This window comes from Manis javanica, chromosome 2, assembly GCF_040802235.1.
Source record: "Manis javanica isolate MJ-LG chromosome 2, MJ_LKY, whole genome shotgun sequence".
In the NCBI taxonomy this organism is placed as follows: Eukaryota; Metazoa; Chordata; class Mammalia; order Pholidota; family Manidae; genus Manis; species Manis javanica.
The window spans coordinates 27,699,963-27,717,695 of NC_133157.1; positions in this window are offsets into that span (position 1 = coordinate 27,699,963).

Sequence of the window (17,733 nt, forward strand, 5' to 3'; positions counted from 1 at the left end):
TGAAAGAGAGGTTCTGGAGGCAGAGTGTGGTTGGTTAAAAACCTTACTCCATCCCTTACTGGTGCAGCAAAATACTTGGTTTATTTGATACCAAATGTATTTGAACTTTATTTTCTTATTTGTGAAAAGGGGAAAACAATGCTTATACCATAGTGTGGTTATGAGATTTAAGTTAGACTAACATCTTTTAAAAACATATAACACAGTATCTGAAAAATGCTGGATTATGCCATAAATATTATTTTCCCCTTTCCTCTGTAGTAACAGAAATCCTCTGTTTAAATGTAAATTGCATTGTATTTTGTATTTCAGTGAGTGTTAACTTTCTCTTCCTTTTCATTTATTAGTTATTTCTTTATGATGCATTTTAAACATGAAAGACTACAGTCAGATTTAATCCTAAATTGTTAAAACTGGAATATATGTAGAATGTTCTATCATTTACAGATTCTGTTTTCTTCATTTTCGCCATCACCCATGAGACTTAAGATTTTCTTCTCCAATATTCTAGGCATCATTTGTAAATTGATTATATTAGTATGTGAAGAAAAGATGTAAAAACAACCAGAAAAGGTTTTGCAAATTTATAAATTAACAGATTTATCATAGACATAGAAGAGAGTTTTATTTAGGGATTTACACAGAGCTATTTTTAAACTGATTATTATTTTTTACTTAAATAATATGTTTACTTAGGAAATAGAAAATAATATTCACAAAATTAAAATACATTTTTCTACTCATTGTTAACATATAGTTTATTTCTTCATTGTTGTTTCTTTCTATTCTATGTGTGTACTTATGTGTATGTGTGTTGAGATGACAGAGACAGATTCATCTTGTCTGATTTTTGTCTTAAAAATACAGTTTTAAGGGGTCAATTTTAGGTTAGCAAACTTGAAAAATCAGTTTAATCAGGAAATCTTAAAATTCCTTATTTATTTCAAATTAAGGTCAGATATATATGTTCATTGATTTGTCCACAATTGATACAGAGTTAAAGAGCATTCATGACATTTAAGTTGACCAGGTTAAATTTCATTGTTACTCCATAAGCCACATTCCTCTAGAATCCCAATTTCAGGTTTTAAGATGGAGTGGAAAGTTAAAAATACTTTAATGAAACAACATGAGAGTAGATTTCTTGTAAATTTTAATATTTTTACTAATCTTTAAAAGCAGTTTACAAAATTTTTAAATTACATTTACTGGGGCTCTCAACTTAGAGCTCATAGAAACTAAAAGTTTTCACATTAATGTTTTATCAGATGTATAATATCTTATTAAATTATGTCATTAAAATAGGTACAACTGACAAAAAACAGTGTTAGGAACAAAGGCAGGTGACTATTGATTGTCATTTACCATCTAGGTGCAGAAAGGCACTAAATACTTTTTTGTTATATTGGTATATGATGCTATTTTTAAAACTCATCAAACAATGAACAGAAAGGTTAACATATCAAAAACATTTAATGGTTAGTGTCACTTACTGAACTACAACCCCTCCCTTTTAAGAATTTTAATCTTGATTAATCTTCCTTGTAGGTATTTATGTGTTCTTGAGTAACTTTCTGAACATACATGGACAGTATGCTTCTCAGTGCCTTATACATCTGAGAATGTTTTCCCCATGCAAATTGAGTACAAAGCTTAATTTGGCTCTGTTAAGCCAAAATACTTTTATTTTAAAATATCTTTCCTTTTTTAGCTCTACAGAAAAGGAAATGTTCTCTTGGCTTTGGATATTGCCATGGGTATGTTTCAAGATACATATACATATATATATACACACACACATTTACATTTACTTGTGTATAATTTGTTTAAATCAACAAGTATGTCTAAGTGTAGCTGTGTTTAAATTAATTCTGGCATGTACTTAGTTAACTTAGTTATGAATGCTCATCCTTCCTGAGAGGTGATATACTAAGCTGTCCTAGAGCACAGACTGCAGAGTCTGACAGCCTCCGGTTTAATCCTGTCTCTACCACATGCAACTATGATGTGAGGTCGTTGATCTCTGGGTGTTTGTTTTCTTGTCTATAAATGGGTATGATAATCATAATTCTCAACCAGGGTTGTTATGAGGATTAACTAAACTAATAAAATAATATGTTTAGAGCAACATGATGATGACAGGCAAAGTATAAGCAACAAACATGAAATTAAGTATAAGCTCTATCTTTACTCTTTTGCCTCATGAACACTTATTTTTTTGCAATATTATTTATTTACTTTGTCCTTATAGTTTATTTTGCTTGACTTGCTTTTGATGTGTTTTAATTATCTTTTCAAGTTTGAAATTTGAATTTTCAGGTTTGAAATTTAAATTCTGATTTGAAGCTTTGCAGTATTCTGTTCAACACTTTCTTTGAAGCTCCTTATTTGGTAATTGTGCTTTTCATTTTCATGTTCTTTTCACATTTCAGATTTTTCTTCTCCATGAGTGCCTACTTTCATTTGAAAGTAACAGTATTCTCTCAAGTCTTACTCATTATGTGAATTTTAAATGTTCTTCTATTTAAAATGTTTGTAATAAATATTTTAAGACATAACAGTAGAATCTGAAGAATGACACCCAAATGCCAGAAATATCAATGACTTTCAATCAAGATATATCCAAATGAAGCTTAACTGAAGGATGAGCTGAATCATAAAATGAAAAAAAATAGTGAGCTTGCTTGGAAAGTAGACAATCTCTGAAAGCTTCACTAGAACATGAAAGATTCAGTGATTGAAATGCTGGTGGAATGTGAAACAGATGGTGGAAATACTCTACACAGTTCCATATTTTATACTAAAATATGAGATGTCAGTCTTCACTGATTTTATATCTATATATATATAGTTGTATATAATATATATTATAGTTATTTTTATATCAAATTTTTACTATGATTATTTCAAAATAATATTTATCTGATTTCCACGTTAACTGCCAATCATGATTCTTCACTTTAAAAAATTTGTTAAGATTCATCTCTTAGTGGGCTTAATATCCTAGGTTTGGATTTTAGAACTATAGTTGTGTTTCTTTAGCTTTGCTTTTAAAAGGAATTTTTGAGTCCAAGATTTTTGAGTTTAGGAATAAAACAAGTTTAAACACAGAGGCAGTTTGCCCTTTTAGGACAGGAATGGTAAGCATCAGTTCTGTCAGGGTCAGATCACGTTCTAGTGTCTCATATATAGTGACTTGCCACGTTTATGTTACTTGAGTATCTTCTGAATGCATAGAATTTTGCCACTCTTGCTTTAATCCCATGTGGATTCTCTTTTTATTCCACCACTACTTGCCCAATAACAAAAAAGAAAATAGGAAAAGGAAAGATAAAAAAAGAAGTCCCCCCACCTTCACTGGGTAATGGGCTATAGCTGATTTAGCAATGCCAAAGAAAGGGATCCTTTCATAAATGACAAGATAGCAGCTTCCTGTGCTCCAAAAAATGAGGACAATATTGCATGAGTCATCAAATTTTAAGGTTAAATCAGCCTAAGATGTGTAGTCAATGAAGCTGTTCAAGATTGAATAATCATACTCAACATATTTTTATTATTTATAATTAACTGGCTGTAGTTACAACACATACAATGATTTACCAGTGTACATGAAAATTAGTTTTACTTGCTGAATTATCTCACTGGAGTTGATGTATTATTATTATTGTGCTTTCTATCTATTTTCTCTGAACTCAGTCTTACTCTTCTATCATGTATCTGTCATTATCTTATCTATAATTTTCTTTGTTCACTTATCTCATTTCCCATTCCTGAATAGTGTTTTAGCTATCTCAACTATATCATTATATTATGTTTTATTTTGATTTTTTGTTTTTGAAAATTATGTATAGCTACCCTATGATTGACCCTTTTGGCATTGTGATCTTTGGCACATTTTTGTGTGTAACTCTTGCCTTTCAAATTAGGCAATCCTAGTAGTATTTAAGCAGATTTTTCCTTTACTCAATTTTTTATATAAGTGAGATTTTAGAGTTATCTCTTGATAACTGTCTTTAATCTGCTCCCATTTACATTATGTCTAGATACTGTTGAGAATTTCTGGAATGTGGTTGGCACTATTCCTAGTTTCTCCCCTGACTTTAACATTCCATTAGTTAGCTCAATGTGGAAATGGGTATAAGGGATTGGCTTCTATTCAAGTTATTATATTTCCTTGCAGTTTCATGCAATTCCTTAAGTCATCCACAGTTTGTTCTATTTGTATTTTGGTCTATTTTCTAAGCAATTTATTTTGATATCTTATTTCACAAAATCATGTGTTCTTGAGTTTCATACAGAACATGTTTTAAAAATCTCTAAATTTCTAAAAACTTCTTACTCCTGTGGTAATCTTCCCCTACATCTCCACTCAATAGTACAATGAATATTTTATGTCTTTTACAATGGGAAATGTTTTCAAGGCCCATGTTTCATCACTGTAATGAATATGTTACCTGTTCACAGATTATGCAACAACTGGATGTCTATACCTCCTTTATGTCAATAAACAGGGTGGACAATGTTTTTCTGTTTCCCCTAACTATATACTCATTACTCTCCACTGGTACTGCAAGAAAATCAGTTGACTTGCCATTGCTGTGGAGCAGCTGGGGAACAGCCCTACTCATGGTAACCACACAGAATCCTCTCCCAGTGCACAGCTAACTGGGACAGACCAGAGGCTGCCACTAGCATGCAGCTGCTTGGCACAAGAAGAGGAAGCCAGTGCAAGGTCCGGAAGGCACAAAGGGGTGCCATTTTTGCAGGAGATCACACCCATTGCTTATGTGACCTCGTGCAGTGCCCTAGGCTATCCAGAGGGTCGTCATGCCAAAGGCACCTCAGAGGATGAACCCAGAGACTGCTTCCTGTGCGTGGGTAACTGGCACAGGCAGCAGAGAAGGGGAAGGCAACCAGCTAACAGGAATGGACTTTGTTCTCCCAGCAGACACATGCACTACCTGCTGGCAATCACTTCCATCATCATGAAAAGGCAGAAGAACCTGGTCCAGTCAAAAATCATTCAAACAACCCCAGAGAGAGGGCCTGGCGAGATAGATATAACCAATGTTACTGAAAAAGAATTCAAAATAAAAGTCATAACCATGCTGATGGACCTGGAGAGAAATATGCAAGAGCTAAAGGATGTGGTCCAGAGGGAGATAACAGAAATGAAACAATCAATAGAAAGACTTAAGAGCAGACTGGATGAGGTGCAAGAGATTGTTAATGAATAGAAATCAGAAAACAGGAATACAGAGAAGCTGAGGCAGAGAGAGATAAAAGGATCTCAAGGAATGAAAGATATTAAGAGAACTGCGTGACCAATCCAAATTGTATTATAGGGGTACCAGAAGAAGAAGAAGAGAGAAAAAGAGAAAGTGTCTTTGAAGAAATAATTGCTGAAAACTTCCCCAAGCTGGGGAAGTAAATAGTCTCTCAGACCATGGAAGCCCACAGATCTCTCAAAACAACGGACCCAAGGAGGACAACAACAAGACATATAATAATAAAAATGGCAAAGATCAAAGAAAAGAACAGGGTATTAAAGGCAGCCAGAGAGAGAAGAAAGATCACCTACAGAGGAAAATGCATCAGGCTATCATCAGACTTCTCAACAGAAACCTTACAGGTCAGAAAAGAATGGCATGATATATTCAATGCAATGAAACAGAAGTGCTTGAACCAAGAATACTCTGTTCAGTAGGTTTACAACTGCAATTTGAAGGAGGGATTAAACAATTTCCAGATAAGCATAAATTGAGGGAATTTGCCTCCCACAAACCACATCTACATGGTATTTTTAAGGGACTGCTCTAGATGGAAGTACTCCTGATGCAAAATAGATGTCACTGGAGAAAATAAAACCACAGCAAAGAAAGCAGACCACCCAAACACTAACTAAAGGCAAAAAATGAAATCAACTATCCACAAAAGCAGTCAAAGGAAACACTAAAGATTACAGAATAAAACACCTAACATATAAAGAATGGAGGAGAAAGAATAAGAAGGGAGAGAAATAAAGAATCATCAGACTGTGTTTATAATAGCGTCATAAGTGAGCTAAAGTTAGATAGTAAAGAAGCTACCCTTGAACCTTTGGTAACCACAAATTCAGAGCCTGCAATGGCAGTAAGTATATATCTGTCGATAACCACCCTAAATGTAAATGGACTGAAAGCACCAACCAAAAGACACAGAGTAATGGAATGGACAAAAAAGCAAGACCCATCTAAATGCTGCTCACAAGAGACTCACCTCAAATACAAAGACATGCACAGACTAAAAGTCAAGGGATGGAAAAAGATATTTCAGGCAAACAACAGGGAGAAAAAAGCAGGTGTTGCAGTACTAGTATCAGACAATAAGACTTCAAAACACAAAAAGTAACAAAAGATAAAGAAGGACATTACATAATGATAAAGGGGTCAGTCCAACAAGAGGATATAAACACTATAAATATCTATGCAGCCAACACAGGAACACTGATGTATGTGAAATAAATACTAACAAAATTAAAGGAGGAAATAAAATGCAATGCATTGATTTTAGGAGACTTAAACACACTACTCACTCCAAATGACAGGTCAACCAGACAGAAAATAAGTAAGGACACAGAGGCACTGAAAAATACACTAGAACAGATGGACCTAACAGACATTTACAGATCTCTACACTCAAAATCAGCAGGATACACATTCTTAGCAAGTGAGCACAGAAGATTTTCCAGAATAGACCACATACTAGGCCACAAAAAGAGCCTCAGGAAATTAAAAAAGATTGAAATTCTACCAAACAACTTCTCAGATCACAAAGGTATAAAACTAGAAATAAATTGTACAAAAAAACCCCCAAAAGACTCACAAACACATGCAGGCTTAACAACATGCTCCTTACTAATCAATGGAACAATGACCAAATTAAAACAGAGATCAAGCAATATATGGAGACAAATGACAACAGCAGCATAACACCCCAACTTCTGGCGGATGCAGCGGATGCAGCGAAGGCAGTTCTAGAGGAAAGTATATAGCAATCCAGGACTATTTAAAGAAAGTAGAACAATCCCAAATGAATAGTCTCAAGTCATAATTATTGAGATGGGAAAAAGAAGAACAAAGGAGGCCCAAAGTCAGCAGAAGGAGGGACATAATAAAGATTAGGGAAGAAATAAATAAAATTGAGAAGAATAAAACAATAAAAAAATCAATGAAACCAAGAGCTGGTTCTTTGAGAAAATAAACAAAATAGATAAACCCCAAGCTGGACTTATTAAGAAAAAAAGAGAATGTACACACTTAAACAGAATCAGAAATGAGAAAGGGAAAATCATGACAGAATGACACACACCACAGAAATACAAAGAATTATTAGAGAATACTATGAAAATCTATATGGTAACAAGCAGGATAACATAGAAGAAATGGACAACTTTCTAGAAAAATACAACCTTCTAAGACTGACCAAGGAAGAAACACAAAATATAAACAGACCAATTACCAGCAACAAAATTTAATTGGTAATCAAAAAACTACTCAAGAACAAAACCCCCAGGCCAGATGGATTCACAGTTGAATTTTATCAGACATATAGAGAAGACATAATACCCATCCTCCTAAGTTTTCCAAAAAACAGAAGAGGAAGGAATATTTCCAAACTCATTATATGAAGCCAGCATCACTCTAATATCAAAACCAGACAAAGACCCCACAATAAAAGAAAATTACAGACCAATAACCCTGATGAATATAGATGCAAAATACTCAGCAAAATATTAGCAAACTGAATTCAAAAATACTTCAAGAGGATCATACATCATGATCAAGTGGGATTCATCTCAGTGATGTAATGATGGTACAACATTGGAAAATCCATCAACATCATCCACCACATCAACAAAAAGGACAAAAACCACATGATCATTTCCATAGATGATGAAAAATCTTTGACAAAATTCAACATCCATTCATGATAAACTCTCAACAAAATGGGTATAGAGTGCAAGTAGCTCAACATAATAAAGGCGATATATGACAAACCCACAGCCAACATCATACTGAACAGCGAGAAGCTGAAAGCTTTTCCTCTAAGATTGGGAACAAGACAGGAATACCCACTCTCCCCACTTTTATTCAACATAATACTGGAGGTCCTAGCCATGACAAAACAAAGAAATAAAAGGCATAATTAGCAAGGAAGAGGTAAAAATGTCCCTGTTTGCAGATGACAAGATATTGTATATAAAAATCCCTAAAGAATCTACTCCATAACTACTAGATCTAATATCTGAATTCAGCTAAGTTGCAGGATACAAAACTTATACACAGACATCTGTTGCATTCCTATACACTAACGATGAATTCGCAAGAGAAATCAGGAAAATAATTCCATTCACAATTGCATCAAAAAGAATAAAATACATAGGAATAAACCAAACCAAGGAAGTGAAAGACCTATACTCTGAAAACTACAAGACACTCTTAAGAGAAATTAAAGAGGACACTAACTCATGGAAATTCATCCCAATCTGTTGGCTAGGAAGAATTAATATGGTCAAAATGGCCAACCTGACTAAAGCAATTGACAGATTCAAGGCAGTCCTTATCAAAATACCAAAAGCATTCTTCAACAAACTGGAACAAATAGTTCTAAAATTCATGTGGAACCGCAAAAGACCCTGAATAGCCAAAGAAATCCTGAGAAGGAATGGTAAAGCCAGGGATATCTTGCTTCCCAACTTCAAGCTCCACTACAAAGCCACAGTAATCAAGACAATTTGGTACTGGCACAAGAACAGACCCAGAGATGAATGGAACAGAATAGAGCATTCAGATATTAACCCAAGCATATATGGTCAATTAATGTATGATGAAGAAGCCATGGCTATACAGTGGGGAAATGACAGCCTCTTTGAAAGCTGGTGTTGGCAAAACTGGACAGCTACTTCTAAGAGAATGAAACTGGATCACGGTCTAACCCCATACACAAAAGTAAATTTGAAATGTATCAAAGACCTAAATGTAAATCATGAAGCAAGCCATAAAACTCTTAGAAAAAAACAAAGGCAAAAACCTCTTGGACATAAACATGAGCAACTTCTTCATGAACATATCTCCCTGGGGAAGGGAAATAAAAACAAAAATGAACAAGTGGGACTATATCAAGCTGAAAAGCCTCTGTACAGCAAAGGACACCATCAGTAGAACAAAAAGGCATCCTACAGTATGGGAGAATACATTCATAAATGACAGATCCTATAAAGGGTTGACACCCAAAATATATAAAGAGTTCATGCAGCTCAACAAACAAAAAGCAAATAAGCCAATTAAGAAATGGGCAGAGGAACTGAATAGACACTTCCCCAAAGAAGAAATTCAGATGTCCCACAGGCACATGAGAAGATGCTCTGCATCACAAATCATCAGAGAAATGCATATTAAAACCTCAATGTGATATCACCTCAGACCAGTTAGGATGGCCACCATCTAAAAGACAAACAACAACAAATGTTGGTGAGGATATGGAGAAAGAGGAGCCCTCCTACATTGCGGGTGGGAATGTAAATTAGTTCAACCATTATGGAAAGCAGTATGGAGGTTCCTCAAAAAATTAAAAATAGAAATACCATTTGACCTAGGAATTCCACTCCTAGGAATTTACCCTAAGAATGCAGGAGTCATTTGAAAAAGACATATGCATCCCTATGTTTATCGCAGCACTATTTACAATAGCCAAGAAATGGAAGCAACCTAAGTGTCCATCAGTAGATGAATGGATAAAGGAGATTTGGTACATATACACAATGGAATATTATTCAGCCATAAGAAGAAAACAAATCCTACCATTTGCAACAACATAAGCCAGGCAGAGATAGACAAGTATCAAATGATTTCACTCATCTGTGGAGTATAAGAACAAAGAGAAAACTGAAGGAACAAAATAGCAGCAGACTCACAGTAGTCAAAAATGGACTAACAGTTACCAAAGGGAAAGGGACTGGGGAGGAAGGGTGGGAAGGGAGGGATAAGGGGGACAAAGGGGCACTATGATTGGCAGACATAATGTAAGGGGGTGGGCACTGGGAAGGCAGTATATACAGAGAAGACAAGTAGTGATTATATATCATGTTACTACACTGAAGGACAGTGACTGAAATGGGTAGGTGGTGGGGACTTGATAATGGGGCGAGTCTAGTAACCTTAATGTTGCTCACATAATTGTAGATTAATGATACTAAAATTTTAATAAATGAAAAATAAAAGACTAAATAAAAATGCCTCACCACGTTTCCCTGAAAGTGCTTGTTCTGCTTCGGGACTCCATCCTCACTTTGATTACCGTATCTTTATTTTTGGGACTGGCAGATAATTAAACAATACACTAATTTCCTAAAGCGACTGCAATTGCATGTTTCCATCCATTGTTTTTGTTCAATAGGAAAATGGGAGAATATAAACAGGAAAAGAGAAACACCATTTACCCTGAAAGGCTCTGCTGTAATTCTTAATAAGCTATAATATTATTTTACCATATGTAAAGGTGCCTTGTTGGAATATTTATTTCTACATTCTTTCAAGTTGAATGACAATGTGTGATGATGATCTTTGCAATACCCTATTTTATTCTCAAATATTAAGCTCCTTGCTCAACATGTAAATCATATGCTGACCAGCACTGGGTGGGCCTATAAGACTATCTTCTAATTTCTTTTTTTTTTCCAAATTTAAACATCTTGTTCATTTTCTTTTCATTATGTTTCTCCATAGAAAAGTGATCTTCAGGGAATTTTTTTCTCAATAAAATACATGAATATGCAACAAAAGAAGTAATTAATTCATGAATTAATCATACCATTATGTTTGGTAGTCAGGCATGTTATATCATTTCTTTGATGTGAACCACCATTGGGAACAATCTATCTCATCTGTCACTGCAATGAATTTTATTAAATATTAAAGTCTCCAATCTGTAATAAAGCTAAAGATCAAGGACATGCCTAATAATATTTTATTCACATTGCAGCTGTGCTTTGGCCTTTAAATATTTTACCTGCTTACTAGTGTGCAATTTTGAGATAAAAATCTGATTCTAGGTTCAAATCTCTGGAGAGAAACAATTCAGAAACAATAGTTTACGCATAAGCCTTTTGTTATCAAATATTTAAAAGCAGGATACTTTCTTAATGACTATAGTGATATATTTAGCAAAATGATCAGAAGTGACACTATAAAAATATTGAGCAGCATTTCAGTGGCCATAAAATGAAGTGCAAAACTGTATTAAGTCCCTAGTAACAATCTAGAGAAGTCTACTCTGGTGTGATACCACAAGACAAAACAGATTAATTTAAGACTGTGACTTGAAGGAAGAGTGTGCCCCAGAGAGCATTCTCTGGTGATCCCCAGAGAAACCTAAAAAAGAATACAATGACTGCTGGCTCTGTTTCAGGTGTCTTTTTAATATAAGTTAATTTCTTGTAAATCATCATGTTTTAGGGTACAGGAGTGTTCCTTAATTTAACCAACACAGTGCAATTTGCTAAGCTGTTCCCCAGAGATACATAAAAATAGCATAATCTCTACTTCAGGGAGTTCAGTATCTAATGGGGAACGTAGACAAATAACAGAATAACAGAGCATTTTCAAAAGGATGTGTAAGTATATATATATAATTTTTAAAATCTACTATTAAATTTACCACTGAAATTTGGCAGTTTTGAATGTTTTCTTTGGGCCAGTACTGTCAGTGCTATTTTTTTTATATACCTTATTTCAATAAATGTTTTGTGGTTGATATTATTGTCACCACTTCACAAATAGGAAAATTGAGTTTCAGACAGTTGAAACAACTTTCCCAGGTGACTGAGTAAAATGATAGAACTGGGGCATCAATCAAATTTTATGACCCTTGTGCACATGAGCCTCTTATTTTTCCTACAGCTTCTCCCAATTGTAGATAGGAGTACCAAGACAGAAATATAGGAGGAACACCTGCCTGTCAGAAGTAAAAATCTGATTCCTGGAGATGTAATATCAACTGAGTGTTTAAAGATGAGAAAGAGTTATCTACCTGAAACAGTGGAAATGGGGGCTCTAGGCAGATAGGTTTTTCTAGTATAAAGGTAATGGAGGGGGCAAATAGGGTGTGTGGACAGAAATGAGGAAATGAAGATGAAATGATGGGTATATGGAGAACAGCTATGGAAAATATATATCTTCTGAAGACAAAGGGTAGCATCCAGAATTTTTTTAAACAAAGGGATTATTATGATAATATCTAAATTTCCATTTGTTGACTCAAACAATACAGACTGAATTTATGGAGAGAAGTTATGGGACAATTTAAGAAAAAGAGATTAGATGCAATGATCATTTAACTTAAAATAACTGAGAAAAAAAATCAGCCTATGAGCAAAACTGAATAGAAAGCAAAAATAGAAGAGATGATTTGCTTTGAGGTTGTTACCAGGAGTTGAATGGCAATGTGAAAATCAAACAGGCCTAGGTTTGAATTAATCATCTATTAGTTGATAAACCTTGAATAAATGCTCAGATTCTAAATGATGAGTGCTATAGATGGGCAAGAAAGCAAAAAACAAAAAATTCAGAAATAATATGAATGAAGGATCCATGGTGAAAAGAAAAAAAACAATAGAAGAGTTTCTGTTAATCTTAATTTATTCCGCCTAAATAACTTGTTTTATTCTGAAAGAATATCCTTTTTATGTTTTACTGTTCACATACTGTTTTTTTAATGAAATTATGATGACAGCAGATAGTGGTTGAGACCACTTTTCCCTTTTTTAGGAAGTCTTAATTAGCAAAGAGCTAGTAGCCCTATGCCAGTACTTTAATTTTAATTTTAAAAGTTGTTTCAATCCATGAAACCTAAAGTCTGGGAATCCTGCTTTAGACCAAATTACAGAGAAGTTTTAAAAGTGGGTGGAAAGAGCTCACTAACTTTCCAGCCTGCAATACAGTACATGAAGTTGTGTTTCCATTGTTTTTGCAGAAAAGACCAGCCTACAAAAGAGTTTGCAAAAAAAAAAAAAAAAAAAATCTGAAGAAAGGCATCTTCTCTAAAGATTACAGTTATGATAGTTGCCTTGTTACCATTTCTCAGCAGGGATGACTCTGAAAATTTACTTGGTATATGTCCCTTTCCTAGGGCTTCAAAAAAACCTGATCCAAATGAGTGTATGATAACTAGAACTCTAGTGCGGTAAGGACTTCAATTAAAGTTTTATAAGCAAAAAAAAGCAGATGTTATCTAACAACACCTGTTTAAGGAATGGTCTGGGGAAAACCTGTTGCTTTTTTGCTCCACCTGCTGAAAGTAGCATCTGGAGGATCCACCTATACATTCAGATGCATGTTGGCATCTTTGACAGGTTAACTTATATCTTATATATACATAAGATCAACAACAATTTTCCATTTGTACATATCAGTCTTTTGGAAGAAGTCGCCATCTCCCTTATATGCTGTTTCTGATCAAGTTTTCATATTAAATTTGTCACTAGTAAGAAATAGTTAATGAATGTAATCAGTCCCGATAAATTTTCTAGTGAAACATATCTATTAAATTATATGCAAAAAACTTGCCCATTGTAGATCCGAGAATGCTTTTGTCCCCACCTAATAATAATAGCAGTGAGGTTAGAGTCACACCTATTCTTTTTCAAAGCTCCAGACCTGTCCTTGTAGTGTTGGTTTTAGGGAACTTTGAATGTTAACCATGCCTTGGGAGGACGAAGAGGCCTGGCTATTTCTGGAAATCCAAGGATAGCGATTATAGCAGAGGTAAACAAGCAGCAGAAAATAAACTACCCATGAAGCATGGACTCTGGTGATATTGCCTTTTTTAAACCAAAACAAAACAAAACTCCCCAAATTAGCAGTGTGATATTTAGGTTTAGCTTAGGATGGTGGGATTATTATTCCTAACAGAATTTCTTTCACCATCTTACTTACAGTGTGGTCTCTGGACAACTGCATCTGCCTCATTTGAGAGCTTGTGAGAATCAAAATCAGGATATGATTTTAGCAAAGTCCTCAGGAGATTTGCGTAAGTATTGAAGTTTGAGAATTGCAGCTTTAATACACCTTTACCATCCTCTGCCCACATTAGGTTCCTTAAACCCGCATGCTGGAATTAGGTATCCTTTGATAGCATATTATGCTCATTCTCGGACTCAGGCATCTCTGCCTTAAGAGATGGAGTGGGAAACGTGTTCAGGAAGGTTTGTCTCTGATTACACCTCTTTTTTTCCTTATCCTTCCCAAGGAAGCCATAATTAGCTCATAATTATAGTTTAATTTTCATTATGGGTAAGTTTGCTGAGTAACATCCATCCTTTTCATAAACAGCTTCACTGAGTCATGGAATTTAGTCCCCTAAGTGTTTTGCATCAAGTTCCATGTAACATCTCTGCTAGCACATATTCTTAGCTAAAGCTGGTACATGTTCTAATCATTTGGTCTTTGGCAGCTTGAAGTCACATTGCTAAAACTTTTCCTGGGTCAGCTTCAGGCATGCTAATTTGCTAAGTCCCAGGAGGTAATCTGTTGATTTGTCACAGCTAACTTGTTTGTGACCATCTGCCACCTTAGTAGCACATTAGTAGAATTAATTTCCTGTCAGGGCTGTGTCTGCTCTGAAAGCTTTCGCAGGAGGGAGGATCCTAATTATCTTCACCTCTCTGAAGCCTTAAGCATAATGAATTTGTATTATGACATATGATTGTCAATTCCCACACTCTAGCTTTGGGTTGGATCTGCCTTAATAGTTCTGTCCTGGGTTATTCCCTAAGAGCAGCCAATGCTACTTCCTTTGTTTCTTTTGCTACAAACAGGGAATATCACAGCAGAGAGTAGGAGGATTCCTGCAGATCTATGCTGAATGAGGTTTTCTAGCAGTTTTAACTATAAATAGTCTAACATTATTATTTGCTCTAATCAAGCCTGGTTCTTCCTTCTTTGCAAAGCAGCCACTTTTCATACAGCTCTTTGCAAAAGCTGCTCACATTTTTTGCACAGGTGAAGAAAATTTTACTTTTTTCCTCTGGTCAAAATTTGGTATGTATGCACCCTAGGTATTCTCCATTTTATTGTGTACTCATTTGATTGCTGCTCAGCAGCCAGCTGCATACCCTGAAGCATTTGCTGTTTTAATGCTATAAATAGCTTGTAGGGCCTGAGTGGCTCCTTGACAGTCTTTTTCACTGTTCTGCCATAGTCCTGTCAGTACTATAGCGACTCTGTGGTAAGTACCAGCCATAATTTCCTTGCAATGCAGTTGCTAAGAGTACTTCCAGTTTCAGATGGCATGTGGTCTGGACCAGGAGTCTCAGTGCTTGCTCCATTGTTTACCTGCAGTAGAAGTCTGTGCTCTAGTGGTTCTTTTTAATTTAGTAGACAAAGTAAAATATATGTCTCTGAACAGTCCCAATATCTTGATCAAAGATTTCCTCTCCCTTGTCTGCAAAAGCTTTGACTTTGTGTCAGTACTTCCTGCTTTCACACCAGGTTTCAGAATTCTTATTTCTTATTTAGGAAAATTTTGGAGCTAATTACTCTTACAAGCTATAAATACTGTCAAGCTTTCTATCTGGAAGTTCCAACCAAGGATACTCAAGATAAGGGTTTTACCCTAAAGACTCCACTCCAAAACTACTAGAACTGATATTGGAATACAGCAAAGTTGCAGGAAACAAAATTAACACACAGAAATCTGTGGCTTTCCTATACACTAATAATGAACCAATAGAAAAAGAAATCAGGAAAGCAACTCCATTCACAATTGCATCAAAAATAATAAAATACCTAGGAATAAACCTAACCAAAGAAGTGAAAGAACTATACCCTGAAAACTACAAGACACTCAAGAGAAATTAAAGGGGACACTAACAAATGGAAACTCATCCCATACTCTTGGCTAGGAAGAATTAATATCGTCAAAATGGCCATCCTGCACAAACCAATATACAGATTTGATGCAATCCTTATCAAATTACCAGCAACATTCTTCAATGAACTGGAACAAATAGTTCAAAAATTCATATGGAAACACCAAAGACCCCAAATAGCCAAAGCAATCCTGAGAAGGAAGAATAAAGTGGGGGGATCTCACTCCCCAAACGTCAAGCTCTACTACAAAGCCATAGTAATCAAGACAATTTGGTACTGGCACAAGAACAGAGCCACAGACCAATGGAACAGATTAGAGACTCCAGACATTAACTCAAACATGTATGGTCAATTAATATTTGATAAAGGAGCCATGGACATACAATGGCAAAATGACAGTCTCTTCAACAGATGGTGCTGGCAAAACAGGACAGCTACATGTAAGAGAATGAAACTGGATCACTGTCTAACCCCATACACAACAGTAAATTCAAAATGGATCAAAGACCTGAATGTAAGTCATGAAACCATAAAACTCTTAGAAGAAAACATAGGCAAAAGTCTCTTAGACATAAACATGAGTGACCTCTTCTTGAACATATCTCCCTGGGCAAGGAAAACAAAAGCAAAAATGAACAAGTGGGACTATATTAAGCTGAAAAGCTTCTGTACAGCAAAAGACACCATCAATAGAACAAAAAGGAACCCTACAGTATGGGAGAATATATTTGTAAATGACAGATCCGATGAAGGCTTCACATCCAAAATATATAAAGAGCTCACCCACCTCAACAAAAAAAAAAACAAATAATCCAATTAAAAAATGGGCAGAGGAACTGAACAGACAGTTCTCCAAAGAAGAAATTCAGATGGCCAACAGACACATGAAAAGATGCTCTACATCGCTAATTATCAGAGAAATGCAAATTAAAACCACAATGAGGTATCACCTCACACCAGTAAGGATGACTACCATCCAAACGACAAACAACAACAAATGTTGGCGAGGTTGTGGAGAAAGGGGAACCCTCCTTCACTGCTGGTGGGAATGTAAAGTAGTTCAACCATTGTGGAAAGCAGTATGGAGATTCCTCAAAATGCTCAAAATAGAAATACCATTTGACCCAGGAATTCCACTTCTAGGAATTTACCCCAAGAATGCAGCACTCAAGTTTGAGAAAGACAGATGCACCCCTATGTTTATCACAGCACTATTTACAATAGCCAAGAATTGGAAGCAACCTAAGTGTCCATCAGTAGATGAATGGATAAAGAAGATGTGGTACATATACACAATGGAACATTATTCAGCCATAAGAAAAAACAAATCCTACCATTTGCAACAACATGGATGGAGCTAGAGGGTATAATGCTCAGTGAAATAAGCCAAGCGGAGAAAGAGAAATACCAAATGATTTCACTCATCTGTGTAGTATAAGAACAAAGCAAAAACTGAAGGAACAAAACAGCAGCAGAATCACAGAACCCAAGAATGGACTAACAGAGGATCAAAGCCTAATTTGGCTACACAGAAAATGAATTAAGATATGATATGAAGAAGAACTTCCAACATCAACATCCTCTGGAAGAGTCATTCCAGAAGATGAACATCAAAAAATTTCAACAAAGATCCTGGCGCTGCTGCAGTTGTAGCTGTAGTCATCCCACCAGTTCCTGGACTTGCCATTGGAATGAAGAAGGAGATATCTAAGCTGGCCTGTGCATACAGTAAAACAACAAATTTGACTGGATCTATAGTGTCAGAACTCAGCCAAGAATTAGGAGAAGTGCAAGTTGCAGTGCTCCAAAATCGTGCGACTCTGGA